General features: G+C 41.2%; 1 pseudogene; it reads left to right on the top strand.

Annotated features, from left to right (window-relative positions):
- Nucleotides 1-1,160: 1,160 nt before the first annotated feature.
- On the top strand, nucleotides 1,161-8,373 carry LOC128577100 (N-acylneuraminate cytidylyltransferase-like; annotated as a pseudogene).
- The last annotated feature ends 9,047 nt before the right edge of the window (nucleotides 8,374-17,420 follow it).

Below are 17,420 nucleotides of genomic sequence, written 5' to 3'. Positions count from 1 at the left end.
CATAAAAGTAAAACTCAATGAAAACCAAGCAAGTGGGTGGTAGGGGGGGAATGGGTAAATTCATACCTAACTGATACAAAGCACACTTATAACTTTGACTCAAACTGTGCAAAAGCAATTCATGTAACTAAAACATTTTTATCCTTGTAATTTTTTTTTTATGAGACAGAGTCTCACTATGTTGCCCTCGGTAGAGTGCCATGGCATCACAGCTCACAGCAAACTCCAACTCTTGGGCTTAGCCTTAGCTCTTGCCTTAGCCTCCCAAGTAGCTGGGACTACATTGTGGTGCCCACCACAATGCCCAGCTATTTTTTTTTTTTTTTTGGTTGTAGTTGTCATTTAACTGGCCTGGGCTGGGCTTGAACCTGCCAGCCTTGGTGTATGTGTTCGGCGCTGTATTCACTGACCTATGGTGCTGAGCCTGTCCTTGTAATATTTAAAAATAAATTAAAAAAAAAAACAATAAATAAAATTCAAGTACCCCATGCCAAAAAAATCACTAAAAACAGATTAAATCCCTTCTTCATCCTGGGTTATAGTTGTGATTCATCTTTCATATGAAAGTGTGAGTGATATAAATTGGTTTCATAGTAGTACTGAGTACATTGGATATATTTTTTCTTTTTTTTCTTTCCATTCCTGAGAACACAAATGTCTTAACACTGTGATTAAGTAAATGAGGTGAAAGCTGTGTTAATTAGTAGGATGTAAGCACTCCAATTTGTATAAGTAATCAACACATTGAATCCCACAAAGGCATAAATGTATTCATGATCTATGTATATATGACTTAATAAAAAAAGATTAAATCCAAAGCAAAATTTTAAAAAGGAAATAATAAAAGTAAGTACCAAAATAAATGACATTGAAATTAAAATAGAAAAAATCAGTGAAAGCAAAAGCTCATTCTTCAAAAAGATCAATAAAATGTTGAGTATTTAGCTAGACTAAAAAAGCAAACAGGAGAGAAGACACAAATTAGTAACATCAGGAATGAGATAAGGAGTGTCACTACAGATTTTACATACATTAAAGATAAAATAAGGGGATATCGTGAGTTAGTTTATGCTCATAAAAACTTAGATGAGCTGTAATAATTTTATAACACCAGGTGAGGATCAGGCTGAGCTGAGTGTGTGAAGGACTAACTCCCTAACATGAAGAAGTTGGGAGAAGGCATGAGGGAAGGTCTACTTAGTGGAGAAGGGGCCATCACCTCCATCTCCAACCTGTGGGGTGGCCATCTCAGGGTCTGCCTCCTGAGCTGCAGAGCAACTCTCAGGGTGGCCAGGGCCAAGGCATGGAGAAACCCTCACACCTGATGGCCCTGATTCTGGACCCAGGGAGCGGCAAAGGTAGCCCCTGAAGAACATTAAGCACCTGGCAGGGCTCCCACTCGCTGGTTGGGTCCTGTGTGCAGTCCTGGACTTGGGGGTCTTCCAGAATGTGAGGGTTTCAACAAACTATGATGAAATTGATAATGTGGCCACATTCATCAAAGAAGTTCTGATGTTTAAAAAGTCAGCTCTACCTCACTAGATGCCAGCATAGAGTTGTGTTTGTTTGTTTGTTTGTTTTTGAGATAGAGTCTTAATCTGTTGCCCTGGGTAGAGTGTCATGGTGTCATAGCTCACAGGAACTTCAAACTCTTGGGCTCAGGCCATCCTCTTGCCTCAGCTTATCAAGTAGCTGGGCCTACAGGTGCTGGTCAGGACCACTGGCTATCTTTTTTCTTCTATTTTTAGTAGAGGCAGGGTCTTGTTCTTGCTCAGGCTGGTCTCAAACTCTACATCTCAAGTAATCCACCAGCCTCAGCCTCCCAGAGTGCTGGGATTACAGGAGGCAAGCCACTCACCTGGTAAATCATCATAGAATTTCTTAATTGTCACAGTGAGGTTGATATTGTAGGAAATATTCAAGCTGCTTCGCCATGTTTATATCCTACTGACCTTTAAAAAGTTGCAGAAATTATTGGAAAAGAAGGACATGATTCTATTCTCTCTTTTGTGAGATGCTGTCCGTTTCAATGGAGTGAAATTGAGAAAGCAATTCAGGAAGTGACTGGGCGTCTGAATTTGAATGCAGGTAAACATCCTTGTCAACAAGACCAGCTTAGGGAATTATATGAAAATGAGTCATTTTATTTTGTTAAAAGACTTGATAGAGATGGGTTACTTATGGGGTGGAAAAATGGCATACTATGAAATGGGAGTTGAAGATAGTGTGGATAGAGATTTGGATATTGATTGGCCTATTGCAGAGCAAAGAGTGTTAAGATATGGCAATTTTGGTAAAAAGAAGCTTAAGGAGATAGAACTTTTGGTTTGCAATATTGATGGATGTCTCACCAATGGCCACATTTATGCATCAGGAGACTAGAAAGACATTATATCTTATTACGTAAAAGATGCTATTGAGATAAAATTATTAAAGAAAAATTGTATTGAGGAAATAACCTGTCTGATAAAAACTACTTGAAGAGAGCAGACCTAAGTGGTTCTCCCCCCGATGTCTGTTCCACTGCCCAGAAAGAAGGCTATATGATACATTCTGAAATTAATAAGTGCTTACAGCAATGTTGCAGGTTAATATACAAAAGTCAATCACTTTCTATATATCAGCCATGAACAAGTAGAATTTGAAATTAGAAATACACTTTTTACTTTAGCACACCTCAAAATGAAATACTTAGGTATAACTTTCACAAAATATGTATAATATCTACACAAGGGAAACTATAAAACTTAATTAAGAAATCAAAGAACTAAATAAATGCAGTGATATTCCATGTCTATGAATAGGCAGACTCAGTATTGTCAAGATGTCAGTTCTTTCCAACTTGATGTATAGATAAAATACAATCCCAATCAAAATCCCAGAAACTTATTTTGTGGATATTGACTCACTGATTCTCAATTTTATACACAGAGATAAAAGATCCAAAATAGCCAAGACAATATTGGAGAAAAACAAAGTTAGAAGGAGGACTGGAGGACTAACACTACACAACTTTAAGACTTACTACCCTGTTTCCCCGAAAATAAGACATCCTCTGCAAACAAGACCTACTTACAGGAAAGATAAGACGTCCCATGAAAATAAGACCTAGAACATCTTTGGGAGCACACCTTAAAATAAGATATTGTCTTATTTTCGGGGAAACGGTATATACAGTGGGGGAAAGAATCCCTATTCAATAAATGGTGCTGGGAAAATTGAATAACCACATGTAAAAGACTGAAACTTGATCCACACCATTCACCACTTACAAAAATTGACTCAAGATGGATAAAAGACTTAAATCTAAGACACAAAACAATAAAAATCTTAGAAGAAAGTGTGGGGGAAACTCTTGACAATATTAAACTGGGGAATGATTTTATGACAAAGACTTCAGTGGCCATTGCAACAACAAAAATTAACAAATCGTACTTAATTAAGCTGAAAACCTTCTGCACAGCTTAAGGACACAGCAAGTAAAGCAAAAAGACAACCTTCAGAATGGGAAAAATATTTGCATATTATGAATCGGACAAAAGCTTGATAACTAGGATCTACAGAGAACTCAAATTAATCAACAAAAAAAGAGCCAACAATCCCACCTACCACTGGGCAAAAGATACGAACAGAACCTTCTCTGATGAAGACAGACGAATGGCTAACAAACATTTGAAAAAAATGCTTATTGTCCCAGATTTTCAGAGAAATGCAAATCAAAACCACCCTGAGATATCACCTATAGCCGGTGAGAATAGATCACATCACAGTCTCAAAGCTGCAGATGCTGGCGTGGATGTGGAGAGAAGGGAGCACTGTTATACTGCTGGTGGGACTGCAAACTAATACAACATTTTTGGAAGGAAGTATGGAGAACCCTCAAAGAACTCAAATTAGGCCTCCCATTTGATCCTACAATTCCATTACTAGGCATCTACCCAGAAGAAAAAAAAAATCATTTTATCATAAAGACATTTGTACTAGAATGTTTATCACAGCTCAATTTACAATCACCCAAACATGGAAACAACCTACATTCCCACCAACCCAGGAATGGATTAACAAGCTGTAGTATAGGTACACCATGGAATACTATTCAGCCATTAAAAAAGACGGAGACTTTACATCTTTCGTATTAACCTGGATGGAGTTGGAACACATTCTTCTTAGTAAAGCATCGCAAGAATGAAGAAGCAAGAATCCAATGTACTCAATTCTAATATGAACGCAGTATATGATCTAATACAAGGTGGGGGTGGGAGAATGAGGGAGCATGTAAGGATAAGAAAAGTTATAAGGACCCAGGTTTCCTAAGCACTTTTCAGAATAGATCCACTAGATCAAGCCTGCAGTGCCTACCTCTGGACATTCATGTGAGTGTGCGATAACCATGCATCTTGTGTGAGCTGCTGCTGTTTCCAGCCTCTGTTATAATCACAGCCACAACTAATCTTAACTGATAACCAAAGACAACCATACAAGACAACTGTACAACCAGGGGGGCCATCAAGATTGTGTTCTGTTTCTAGCCCAGTTAGAGGAAAACTGATCACTTTTCAAAAGCTTTCCAGACACTTATGAAAGTGAAAGGCATAGGACTCAGTAATGAGCCTGGGACAAAAGTGTAAAGGGAACTGTATCCCAGAGAAACAATCAGGCTGTCTGCTTCCCTTACCAGATACCATGTCACTCTAATCAGATCATCAGATATTGAACCTCTGACATTCTCTCCTCTCTTCTCTCCTCCCTCTCTCTTTCTCCTCTCTCTCCTTATAAAAACTCTAAAATTCTTAAGAAACTAGTTCTCATACTTTTCTACAGTCTTTTCTAATTCTGTGCATTATGCACCATGAACCTGAAAATTAATGAGGAAGATAAATGATGATAATGATATAGGAGAGGAGAACTCCAACTAGATATTTGATAGCCTCCTTTCAGAGAATTCTTCTTATGTTTGACTTAAACTCCTTTTTGCTTTAGTACTTTGTCCCTGTCTGATACAGCTGTAGCTCACCTAGGATTTCCAATTCATGACAGGAAAGCAGAATTCTCAATAATATGGCTTTTCCAGTAAAATTAATACGTGCTATTCAGAAAGAAGGATGGTAACAAAAGGACAAAATTTCCAAAGTCCAGTAAAAGGCAAGAAGGCATCTGCTGATCACTTGGTGGTTATGTCAAGAGTAACGTAACATCACTGTGCTCCATCTGCTCAGGATAATTAAAAACTAAAGTAACATTGCTGCTCTAAATGCGTGGTTTCCCTCATCACCCATCATGTTTGTTACCTTCCTAGAATGTACACCAGTAGAGAGTACTTAAGGTTGACCTTGGGCCAATACCTTGTGGCAAATAATACCTGTGCGAGTAGGTTGAAGCTCTGACTTTACTGACCTGATTTAGAACTCAAACTCCACTGTTTGATGCTGCAAGATGTTAAGTTTGTTCTTGGGGAGAAATTAGATGGAGGAAAAATTATGTGATTGATCTCAAACCACAAGGCTTGAGCATTTGGTTGTGATTTGTTTCAGTGCTGTTCTTTAAGCTGTTTGGGGAGCAAGAGAGGAAGGTGCTATGGTCTGAATACATAGGAAGAACTCTGTTTGTCTATACAAGTGGGATTTCACATATATTCTAGTCAATATGCCATGGACTTGGTGTAAACTCTGTAAGTGTGCACAGATGACCTCAACAAGTGAGAACAAAACCAACTGGCCCCTATAGAAACAGAACCTACAGGTGAAGCCTCATGTGATATAAATAGGTTGCCATTTTTTGAGCTTTTCCTATGAGTCAGGAACCTGGTTAGATATCTTCCCATGTCAAGGAGTCAGGTGGGCTAAAGAGAAAATAAATCAAGCTGGCAATGTAAGCAGTGCCTGGAATAGAGGCTTAAGGAACCTGTGTCCAGTGGGAGCAGTGATATTTTAATGACATAAATGGCCTCTTATTTAGCTATGCTAGCCAGAATAGCATCAAATTTGCTCCCCTCTCCTCTTTCCTACCCACCCCAGTGCCTATGCCCCTACATACCTTCGGTCACCAGGGTTCACCAATTCTGACTCAGAAACGTCTCTAGCCCTCTTTGTCCCATGGCCACTGCTTAAGTTCTGGCCCTCATCCTTTCTTGCTTTCTAACCATTCTTCACTCTCTGGCCCTCCCAATCCCTTCTCCACACTGCTGATGGGGGTACTTTTTAGCAGAGGGGCCCTGACAGGATCACTATGATAGGCTCTGGGCTTTCCGTAGGTAAGAGGAAGAAGTGTCCAGTTCCAGACCAGCCCATGTGAGCAGTGCCTCTGGTAAGTGAGTGGTGCTTCACTCGGCACCCAAAGAGACAGAACAACAGGGGCTTCACAGGCTGCCATACTCCAAGGAAGGGGACAGCCAAGAAGTGAAGAAAGAAGAGAAGTGGAACTCCTAGAAATGTAGGATTTCACCTGCCCTGAAGTCCTCTATGCAAATGCCCAGTGCTTTCTGTCTGACTCTTAAAAATAATCTTTGCACTTCATGTAGCACCTTTCATCAGAGGTCTCACAAAAGGAGCTCAAAACAGTCTCCCTGCAGGCCTCATAAGGGCATGGGAAGAAGGTGCAGCCATAGGGCCTTAGTGCTTCCTTGGGGGGTTTTCATTCCGCATCTGCATTCCCTTTTGTCCCCCGGAAATTTAAAGCAGAATTCCTGTAATATGAAGAGGAAAGTCAACACCACTGTGGGGTGTGTGTGTGTGTGTGTGTGTGTGTGTGTGTCAGAGAGAGAGAGAGAGAGATACAAAAAAGAAAGACATCACAGAGAAGAACCAAATGATTAGCAGTGCTTGTCACCTCCTGTGGGGAGGAGAATGGGTGGAATGATTGTTGTATTATTCACTTGAGGACTGTTTATTTTTTGCAAGGAAAGTTTTATATATTCCTTGAGTGATATGAAAAAGCAATCTACTTTTATTGTAAACTATCATAAATAGTGGTGAAAAAAATAGTGAGGTGTTTTGGTGAGGCAGTATACCAGTAGCAGGCAAAGACACTAATTAAGTCAATCTTCGAATATTGCATTTGCTTACCCCAAACCAGTTTTAGATGCTGGCTTTCTCAGATGTAAAGAAATTGAAAGAAAAGTATTTTTACTAATAGGTTTTTAATATAACGTACTTATATCTTTATTGTTGCGGTAGTTACATAGCTTTATGTTTGTTGAAATTCAGAGAACTATACATTAAAAAACAGTGAATTTTATTGTAAATTCACGTTGAGAAATAGAAAAATAGGTTATCCTTAGAAGATGCTTAATCATCCACAAGTAACAACTTACCATAATTAAGGATTTATTGTGTATAAGACTGTTTCTCAGCTTAGATGCAGTACTTTACGTAATCCTTTCAATGAGCTTGATACTGTGATTACTTCCATTTAACAGGTGAAATAATGGATTCTCAGAGACATAACTCACGCAGCCACATAGCTAGTAAGTGGCTGATCTGGCATTTGAACCCAGGTCTGTGTGTATCCAAAACTGCAGCTTTCACATCCTGTGCCTGCACTGTCTGCATATGCCAATGAACGTGGTCCATGTGAACATACCAGTGAATATGGTTCATACTAATGAATGTGGTCCAAGCGTACATCATCCCAAAGTGCTGCTTCAGCTCCTGGATGCCCTTGACCTCTCTGAGAAGAATCTGAGGTGAACTCACTTCAAGTGCATGCTCGACCATGTGTTCCTCCTTTATGTCTGAGTAAGGCCAAGGTCACCAAATGTGGTAGTCTACACTCTTTGTCCATATTTCTATCTTACTGCCCCAAAGCAGGTGTGGTGGCTGATATTGCAGGTATCCTCTTGGCCAACTTCTGACTAACCGCCGGCTGAAAATGTACTAATCTCATCACAAAAAGGAAACCAGAGGCAATTGGATCCACTTTGTCTGGCCCAGTCCCTATTAGACCCTGTCCAGAGAGGCTCATCATCTATGGTGTATCCTTTAGTCTTCAGGGTAACAGCCCACTCTAATGCTAGGGACCCCTTTCTGAGATGGAATCTAATTCAAGAGCAAGTGCTCCAGGGATAGGAGTGACATGCCAAATTGTTATTTGCCTGCTGGTTTGCAAGCTCAAGCTACTTGAGCATCCTGTCCCTAGGAAGGAGGAAACCATCAGGTATATCAAGAAGAGGTAATGGGGCAGGGAACCCCCTATAGAAGGGCAGGGCTCCAGGATGTCCATTGGCTACCAAAATTTCCCCCACTACCCTTCAGTCACCGGTGCTCAGAAACAGAACTGGATGGCGGTCAGTCTGGTGAGCCTAGCGGCGGCAGGCACTTGCCAGGAGCTGCAACTGACCTCACATTTCCAGTTCCTTACAAGGCCACAGATTCTTGAGAGGGGAGTGGTTACTGGGGCAGGATTTAGGGGTGAAGATTTTGGAGAGGAGTGCGGGACCAGGGTTAGGGCATGAGCTTGGGAGAAGGCCCACGGATCCTGGGCAAGGTCGTGGAGGGGCCCCAGGACAGGGTGGAGTGCAGGCTGCTGCCCAGGGGCACTGTATCTGGTGAAAGCTGCGGTTTCCGGGAAGAGGAGAAGGACTTAGGATTCTTGAGCGGGTGCAGAGTCAGAAGAGGGCTCGGGATCGTGGTGGGGTTGGGGAGGGGGCAATGCAGATTCCTGAGAACGACTCGAGATGAGGAGAGGGCCATGGGATCCAGAAAGGGAATGGAATCCCGGGAAAGGGCAAGGGATCAGCAAAGAGCCATAGAGTGTTGTGGGGTGTTGGGATGAGGGCAGGATCCTGGAGACAGGCAGAAAATTTAGAGGGGACCTGCGGGAGGGGTCCCGGGAAGAAAACTGCATGCAGGAAATGCCTGTGGAATGCAAGGGAAGGACACAGAGTCCTCGGAAGGAGTGCAGATGAGCGGTGGGGCGCAGCATTGGGACTGGGCGCGTAATCTGGGGAGAGATGCTGGGTGTAGGAAAGGAATGCGGAAACCAAGGAAAGGGTACAGGTTCTGGGGAAGAAGTGTAGGGTCCGGGAAGGAGCGGCGGAGGGTGGGTTTAGGACAGGAATGCACTGAGTGCAGGTAGCAATGCGGAATTGGGAGAGGAGTGCGGGGTTCAGGAAAGGAAGTCGGAGTCCAGAGAAGGACCGCGGAGTCCCAGTAAGGGACTCGGATTTGGGGAGAGAAACAAGGGGTTTCAGAGGTGGGGACGCAGAGTGAGACCTTAGCGGGCTCAGGCCGTTCTCTACCTGTTCAGATGCGGTCGTTATCCACGTCCCGGCAGATGTACCACAGGATCACGTAGAGGATGAGCAGGATAGCGAAGAGGAATAGAGCCACGAAGATGGCCTTGGTCACTGGGGATACCAGGGCCTGCATGGTCCTGCGACGAGAGTAGCGGTGACTGCCACCTGCACGTATAGAGCAGTGCCGGGACAGGAGGAAACTTGCACTGGGCAGCTTTCCTGGCTGCGCCTGCGCACTGCCAAAGCGTCTTGGGACTCGGGCTTGCCAAGAGCTGGCGGAGGCGGGAGGTCTAGGAGACCACCTCATTCGACTCCCGTAGGGTGCAGCCGGCAGGCTCAGCCCGGCGCTCCGTCAGTTGGAATCAAATGAGCTCAGAGCTGGGACAACTGTCGGGTGCAGAGAGGACTCCAGGTCTGGTTGAGGACCCTAGGCTGGGTAACAGCGGAAAGTGCCCCCTTCTTTGTCCCAGGGCATCCTTAAGGGGTGATCCCTTTTTTCTCTCCAGCATCCCAGGAAAGTACAAACCGGGGTGGGTGGGTGGGGAGGTCCTAAGCCAACCACCTCCCACTACACTATGCCTGACGTTGCACACAGACACTTTCCTACACACGGTGAATAGTTCTGTGCTGTTTGTCACCATCCCTAAGTGAATCCTTTTTTTTTTTTTTCTTTTTGCAGTTTTTGGCCAGGGCTGGGTTTGAACCCGCCACCTCCGGCATATGGGGTCGGCGCCCTACTCCTCTGAGCCACAGGCATCCCCCACCCTTTTTTTTAAGAAGAAGGGAGGAGCCAAATATGGCAGAACTCAGACCTGGGCTGCTGGATCAAACCCCGCCCCTTCTGAAGGATCACCTGGGCACACCCAGCATCTGCCTGGAGGAAGCCCAAGTCCTGCTCTAGTTGCTTTTTCTCTGTAGCACCTCCCTCTCCTCTGGAAGGAAGTAAAGTCGATTATGCTAAGGGTCAGTTGTCACCAGTCTGACTTCCCCTCTGTCTCCTAATAGTGGAACTACACCAGCATCATCTGCATCACCTGGGGACTGGTTAGGAAAACATCTCAGGCCCCACTCAGCTCTAGGGATGGAAAATTTGCATATCAACACGGTCCTCAGGGACTCCTGTGCCTGGCAACAGATGCTAATCTTGAAGTGGTGGTCTTGTCTGCCTATACCTAAGGGAGTCTATGACGCACTGAATTTAGGGCTTCTGTTTTCCACTGTGAGGTGGAATCAGGAAGGTAGTCTTGAGTGGATCCTTTTTAGAAGCTCTGTAACTGAAGGTATGGCACATAGGAAGAGCTGTTCTTTATGGGCACGTTTCACTGACTACTAAGAAGAAATTTTAGTCACTGAATAGCAAAGACCATCAAGGAAAGTTGTCCTTACTGGCTTGAAGCAAAAAGGGAATTATAATTTTCCTCCACCCTGTTCTTTATTTTCTCCTACTCTCCCTATAGTTGGTTTTTCAGGTAGAAATAGACAAATAAATAAATCATGAGTTCTCCACTCTACACATCAACCCTGTGGTCTAGTCTATTCTAGTGGGAGGGAGAAATGGTATTTTACAAATGGAAATGTCAGAAAACATGATTGTCAGATCTGAAAGCATCAGCTGCACAGAACAGATCACCTTTCCTCCTGCAGCTGTCAACATAAGGTTCGCCAGCAAGTGTTAGGAATGAGTTGATCTTGGAAGGACTAAGGTCTCTTCCACTTTGAGGGATGTTATATGCAATTCCTAAATTGTGAATATCTCTGAATACGCTTAGCTTATTTAAAGCAAGGAGTGTTTTCCTCTGTCTCTGTTGCCAGATTTCTCCATTTATGACCACTTTTTCTGAGTTTGTTTTCTTAGATTTTCTGTATTGAATATTTTTCTATTATGATAGCAATCTGTCTTCCCCAGCATTGGGCTAGGCCAGTGGTACAATACAGTTTGCCAAATATTAAGCATCTACTGTGTGTAGGGTACCAAAGTGCTGCAGCAGGCCAGGCAGCAATTGGTAGGAAAGACTCCAGGTCTAGACTAGTGGAGTCCGCTGAGGCACAGTATCTGCTCTCCTCATGTACAAATGAGGTGGTCAGATGAAAGATGGAAGAGAGGATGGTTTTCAGTGGTAGGATGGGAGAAAATTTCACAGAAGATAGTGGTAGGAGGCAGAGGGTAAGGTAAGGGTAAGGTCACTGCAGGTGAAGGAAACTCCAGAGCAAAGACAGAAAAGTGTCAAAGGTCTATCCTATTTGAGAGGTTCAAGTAGGTTATTCTGTGTCCAGAACATGAGGTGCATGGGCACTGGGCAGGGCAGAAGGATCTCAAATTCTGATGCCAGCAGGGGCCAGACAGGTCATAAAAAACGAATGAAGATGCTTGTCTATGGGAGAAGTATTGAGCCAAGCGTGGGGATCAAATGCTTTACAAGATTAAGCCATTAATTCAGATTTCAATGTGACATCTTCCAATTGTTAAATGCTGGTGACTGTTGAAAAGTGATAAAGCGTCAATCCTTCTTATCTCCCACACTTACATATTTCTTCCCCGTTTCCCTACACAGGACTCTCTCTTCTTTTCCTTGTATTCTTGCCTCCTAGGGCCATGTAGTGTCCAGCAGAGGTGGTCTCTAAGCATGACAGGCGATAGATGGGAAGGAGTGAGAGGAGAGCACAGGGAGAATGACCCCTCACCCCTACCATTTTTAAAGTTCTAAGAAAGTAGATGCAGTTAGTAAGGGTTGGGAAGAGAAAACTCCAGGGTAATTGGAACTATCGAGTTCAGGTGCTCTCTAGATGGTCAAGGGATAAACCCCTGGCAGTCGCTCCCTCTTTCTCTGGGAAAGAAGTACCTCCCATAAAGGCAAAATGAACAATTTATTTAGCAGCTTTAGTGGCAGAATGTTTTATATACCAAAAAATTTGCTCTCCACACATTTTAAGTGTATAATTCAGTGTACTTTAATTTTGAGTATGATGTTTGCTGTATGTTTTTTGTAGTGCCCTTATCAGCTTTAGGAAATTTTCTTCTTTTTCTAGTTTGTTCTTGTCTTTTTTTTTTTTAATCATAAAAGGGTATTGGATTTTGACAAATGCTTTCTCTGTATCTATTGAGATGATCATATAGTTTTGTCCCTTATTCTATTAATAAAACACATTATGTCAATGGAGTTTTCAGATGTTACCTTGCATGCATTCTTAGGATACATGTAAATCCCACTTGGTCATTGTATGTGTTGCTTTTTATATGACGCCAGATTCAGTTGGTTAGTATACTGATGAGAATTTTTGCATCTATCTTCATGAAAGATATAATTGTCTCTTCTCATAATGCTTCTGTCTGATTTTCATATATATTACTGGCCTCACAGAATTAGTTGGGAAGAGTTTTAGAGAATTGTTGTTAATTCTTCTTTAAAAACTTGGTATAATTCACCACTAGAACCATCTGAACCTATGATTTTCTTTGCAGTAAGAGTTTTACTTACTAACTCAAAATCTTTTTTTAATAAGACATTTCTGATTTTTACAGTTTTTTTTTTTTTTTTGAGAAAGAGTCTCACTTTGTCTCCATCGGTAGAGTACTGTGATGTCACAGCTCACAGCAACCTCTAACTCTTGGGCTTAAGTGATCCTCTTGCCTTAGCCTCCTGAGTAGCTGGGACTACAGGTGCCTGCCACAATGCCCAGCTATTTTTTTGTTGCAGTTGTCATTGTTGTTCAGCAGGCCAGGGCCAGGTTTGAACCTGCCTGCCTTGGTGCACGTGGCTGATGCCCTATCCACTGAGCTACGGGTGCTGCCCTGATTTTTATAGTTTTAAGTAGATTTCTTGAGATGTAATTCATATACCATACTACTCATCCATTTACAGTATATAGTTAAATCATTTTGGGTGTATTTGAAGAGTCCCAAAATCATAATCTTAATCAATTATAGGACATTTTCAACAAATCAGAAAGTAACCCCATTAGCTAACAGCAGGTACTCTCTATTTCACTCCGCCCCACCATCACTTGGCAAGCGCTCAGCTACTTTCTGTCCCTACAACAGTGATTTTCAACCAGTGTGCCATGAGAGAATCTGAGGTGTGCCATGAAAATTTTTAAATATTACTATGCTGTTGGATTTGGTTTCTCAACATTTCATTGAGGATTTTTGCATCTACATTTATCAGGGATTTTTTTTTTTTTTTATTTGTAGAGACAGAGTCTCACTGTACCGCCCTCGGGTAGAGTGCCGAGGCGTCACACCGCTCATAGCAACCTCTAACTCTTGGGCTTACGAAATTCTCTTGCCTCAGCCTCCCGGGCAGCTGGGACCACAGGCGCCCACCACAACACCCGGCTATTTTTTTGTTGCAGTTTGGCTGGGCCTGGGTTTGAACCCGCCACCCTCGGCATATGGGGCCGGCGCCCTACTCACTGAGCCACAGGCGCCGCCCTTATCAGGGATATTGGTCTATAGTTTTCTTGTAGTTTCTTTGTCTAGTTTTGGTATCAGAGTAATGTTGGCCTCATTGAATAAGTCATAAAATGTTCTTTCCTCTTATATTTTTTGGAAGAGTCTAAGATGGATTAGTGTTGAAACTTCTCTAAATGTTTTTTCAGAACTCACCAATGAAGCCTTCTGGTCCTGGACTTTCTTTGTTAGAGAATTTTGTTTACCAATTCAATATTACCAGGGATAGGTCTATTCATATTTTCTGTTTCTTCATGATTCAGTCTTGTTATGTTTTATATTTCCAGGAATTTTGTCTAGATTATTTAATTTGGTAGCCTACAGTTGTTCACAATCCTTTTTTATAATCCTTTTTATTTCTATAAACTTGTAAGTAATGTTTCCTTTTTTATTTCTGATTTAATTTTTTTGAGTATTTTCTTTCTTAGTCAATCTAGCTAAAGAGTTATCAATTTTATTATTTTTCTTCAAATAACTAACTCTTGGTTTTGTTGATTTTCTCTTTTGTTTTTCTATTCTTTACATCATTTATCTCTGTTCTAATCTTTATTATTTTCTTCCTTCTGGTAACTTTTGGTTTAGTTTGTTCTTTTTGATAATTACTTAAGGTGTAAATTTAGGTTGCTGATTTGGGGTATTTCTTTCTTTTTTCATGTAAGTACTTAACAGCTACAAATTTCCCCCATAGCACTGCTTTTTCTGCATTCTGTAAGTTTTGACATGCTGTGTTCTCGTTTTCATTTGTCTCAAAGATACTTTACAATTTCTCTTAGGATTTCTTCTTTGGTCCCTTGGTTGTTTAAAAGTGTATTGCTTTTTTCACATATTTGTGGATTTTTTTAGCTTCTGCTATTGATATCTACTTTCATTTCATCATAGTTGGAAAAGATATGTTTCATAGCTTCAACTTTTTTTTTAAATGTTAAGATTTTGTTTTTGTGGCCTAATCTATGGTGCATCCATGAGAATGTTCCATGTGCACTTGAAAAGAAGTACATTCTACTATTTGGGGATGAAGTATATTAAGTATACCTGTTAGCAATAGTTGATTTATAGTGTTTTTCAAGTCCCCAGTTTCCTTTTCAGTCTTTTGTCTAGGTGATCTATTCATCATTGAAAATGGAGGTATTGATGTCTACAACTATTATTGCAGTTTTTTTCTTTCATTTTCTCAGTGTTCATGTCATGTATTTTAGAACTCTTGTTTGGTGTATATGCATTTATTATTCCTATATCTTCTTGGTGTATTTACCCTTTTCTCAATGTATAATATTCTTCTTTTTTTTTTTTTACTTAATTTATTTTTTCCGTCCCCCCCTTCTTTTTCTTGTATAACAGTTTTCGACTTAAAGTGTATTTCATAGCATATGTCACCTTCTGGACCTATACAAATCCATTCCCCCTTTATGTTATTGTTGTCACAAACTACATCTTTGAATATTATGGGCCCAATAACAGATTTTTATCTATTTGTCTTTTAAATTATGTAGGTTAGATTTTTTTGAGACAGAGTCTTGCTCTGTTGCCTGAACTAAAGTGCAGTAGCTCAAGTGATCTGCCTGTCTCAGCCACCCAAGCAGGCTGCATCACCAAGACCCAGTTAATTTTTATATTTTTCATAGATAAAGGGCCTCACTATATTTCTCAGTGTGGTATCAAATTCCTGGCCTCAAGAAATCCTCCTGCGTTGGCCTCCCAAACTGCTAGGATTACAGGTTTGAGCCATTGTGCCTGGCCAATATTGGCTTTTATGTTTGCCGATTAGTTTACCTTTACTAGACAACTTTATTTCTTCATATTCAATACCGTCTAGTGTCCTTTCATTCAAACTAAAGGAATCCCTATAGCATTTCTTGTAAGAAAGGTTTAATGGTAACAAACTCCCTCAGCTTTAGGGGGAAAAAAAAAGTATGTTGAATGTCTTAATTTCTCCCTCATTTATGGCAGTTTATGCAGATACAGTATTCTTGTTTTACAGGTTTTTTTTTTTCTTTAAGCACTTTAAATCTGTCATCCTGCTGTCTTCTGACCTCCATAGTTTTTGATAAGAAATTAACCATTAGTCTTATGGAGGATGCTACAAATGTGGCAGTGTACTTCATGTTTTCAAGATTGTCTTTGGCTTTAGCTTTCAACACATTGACTATAATGTCTGAGTGTGGGTCTCTTTGAGTTTATCCTAGTTAGAGGTTTTTTCTTTTTCTTTTTTTTTTGAGACAGAGTCTCACTATGTCACCCTTGGTAGAGTGCTGTGGCGTCACAGCTCACAGCAACCTCAAACTCTTGGGCTTAAGTGATTCTCTTGCCTCAGCCTCCCAAGTAGCTGGGACTACAGGCACCCGCCACAACGCCCAGCTATTTTTTTTTTTTTTATTGCAGTTGTCATTGTTGTTTAGCTGGCCTGGGCCGGGTTCGAACCCGCCAGTCTGGGTGTATGTGGCTGGTGCCCTAACCACTGAGCTATGGGCGCCACCCTACTTAGAGTTCATTAAGTTTCTTGTATTTGTAGATTCAATGTTTCTTTAAATTTAGGGATTTTTTTCAAAATTATTTATTTAAAAAGTATTTTGTCTCTTTCTTCTCTCTCTGAAACTTCTATTATATAATGCATATGTTTGTCTGCTTCGTGTTGTCCCTTGAGTCTTATTCTCTGCTCACTTTATTATTTTTCCTTTCTACTCCTGAGACTCTATAAGTTAAATTATCCTAATTTCAAGTTTACTGATTCTTTCTTATCCTCAATTCTGCTGTCGAAACCCTATAGTAAACACTGCACTTCAATTATTGTACATTTCAGCTCTAGAATTGCTGTTCAGTTTCTTTTATAATTTCTATGTCTTGATATTCTCATTTTGCTTATATGTTGCTTTTCTAGTCTCCTTTAGCTCTTTGTCCATACTTTTCTTTAGGAATTTAAGGCATTTGATTTAAAATCTTTGTCAATTGCATCTGATGTCTCTGCCTTCTGTAGGGTCCTTCAGTTCCTGCCCCCTACTTTTTCTCTTGGCCCAACTGAAAAACAGAAATGCCTTTATTTAAAAACAGAATGCCTAAAAACAGAATGCTGTGTGACCCAGCCAACTGCATGTTTTTCCCTGCAGGCTTGAACCCAAGCCAGATTCTTGAGTATTCCCAGGCACTGAGAAGGCTATTTAGGTTGTTGCTCAAGATCACTTAGAAATTAATTATGTTGATGCACATGTAGAAACTGACCCCTGGCATGAGCCAAATTTACTGAGCCCTCATCAGGATGCTATATTCTGACCCCTTCTTTGTGGATATACCTAGATAGAACATCTCTTTTTGCTTGTCTGAACTGTGTCTAGTTTATTCCTGGCAAGATAACCACTCTCTAAAAGAGCCTTGACCAGGAGAATAGTTAGATCTGTCTGTGTCAGTAAGGAGAGACACAGAGGAAGAACACAAAGAGAACACATGAAATAACAGAAGCAGTTTTCTAGATACAGATCTGCAAAAGAAGAAGGGTACTGATAAAGGGTGATGAGGTCTGATAAGTTCACCCGGGTGATATACTCAATCCATAAGTAGGGAGCCAGGAAGATGAGATGAACCAGTGGGCCAACACCTTTTTTAGCATCCAGAGAATTTTCCAACCACATTTTCTATGGTAAGTTCTAATTGGTGGGTTTAGAACAAGCAAGCATGTATTACATGGGATCACACTGTGACTAAAAGGTGGCTAGTATGGCATATCTGTGTAGTCCATGTGTGGCGCTGGAG

The sequence above is a fragment of the Nycticebus coucang genome, chromosome X, assembly GCF_027406575.1.
Source record: "Nycticebus coucang isolate mNycCou1 chromosome X, mNycCou1.pri, whole genome shotgun sequence".
Classification (NCBI taxonomy): Eukaryota; Metazoa; Chordata; class Mammalia; order Primates; family Lorisidae; genus Nycticebus; species Nycticebus coucang.
Note: the sequence above shows the minus strand (reverse complement) of the source record. Positions and strands in the feature narration are given on the sequence as shown.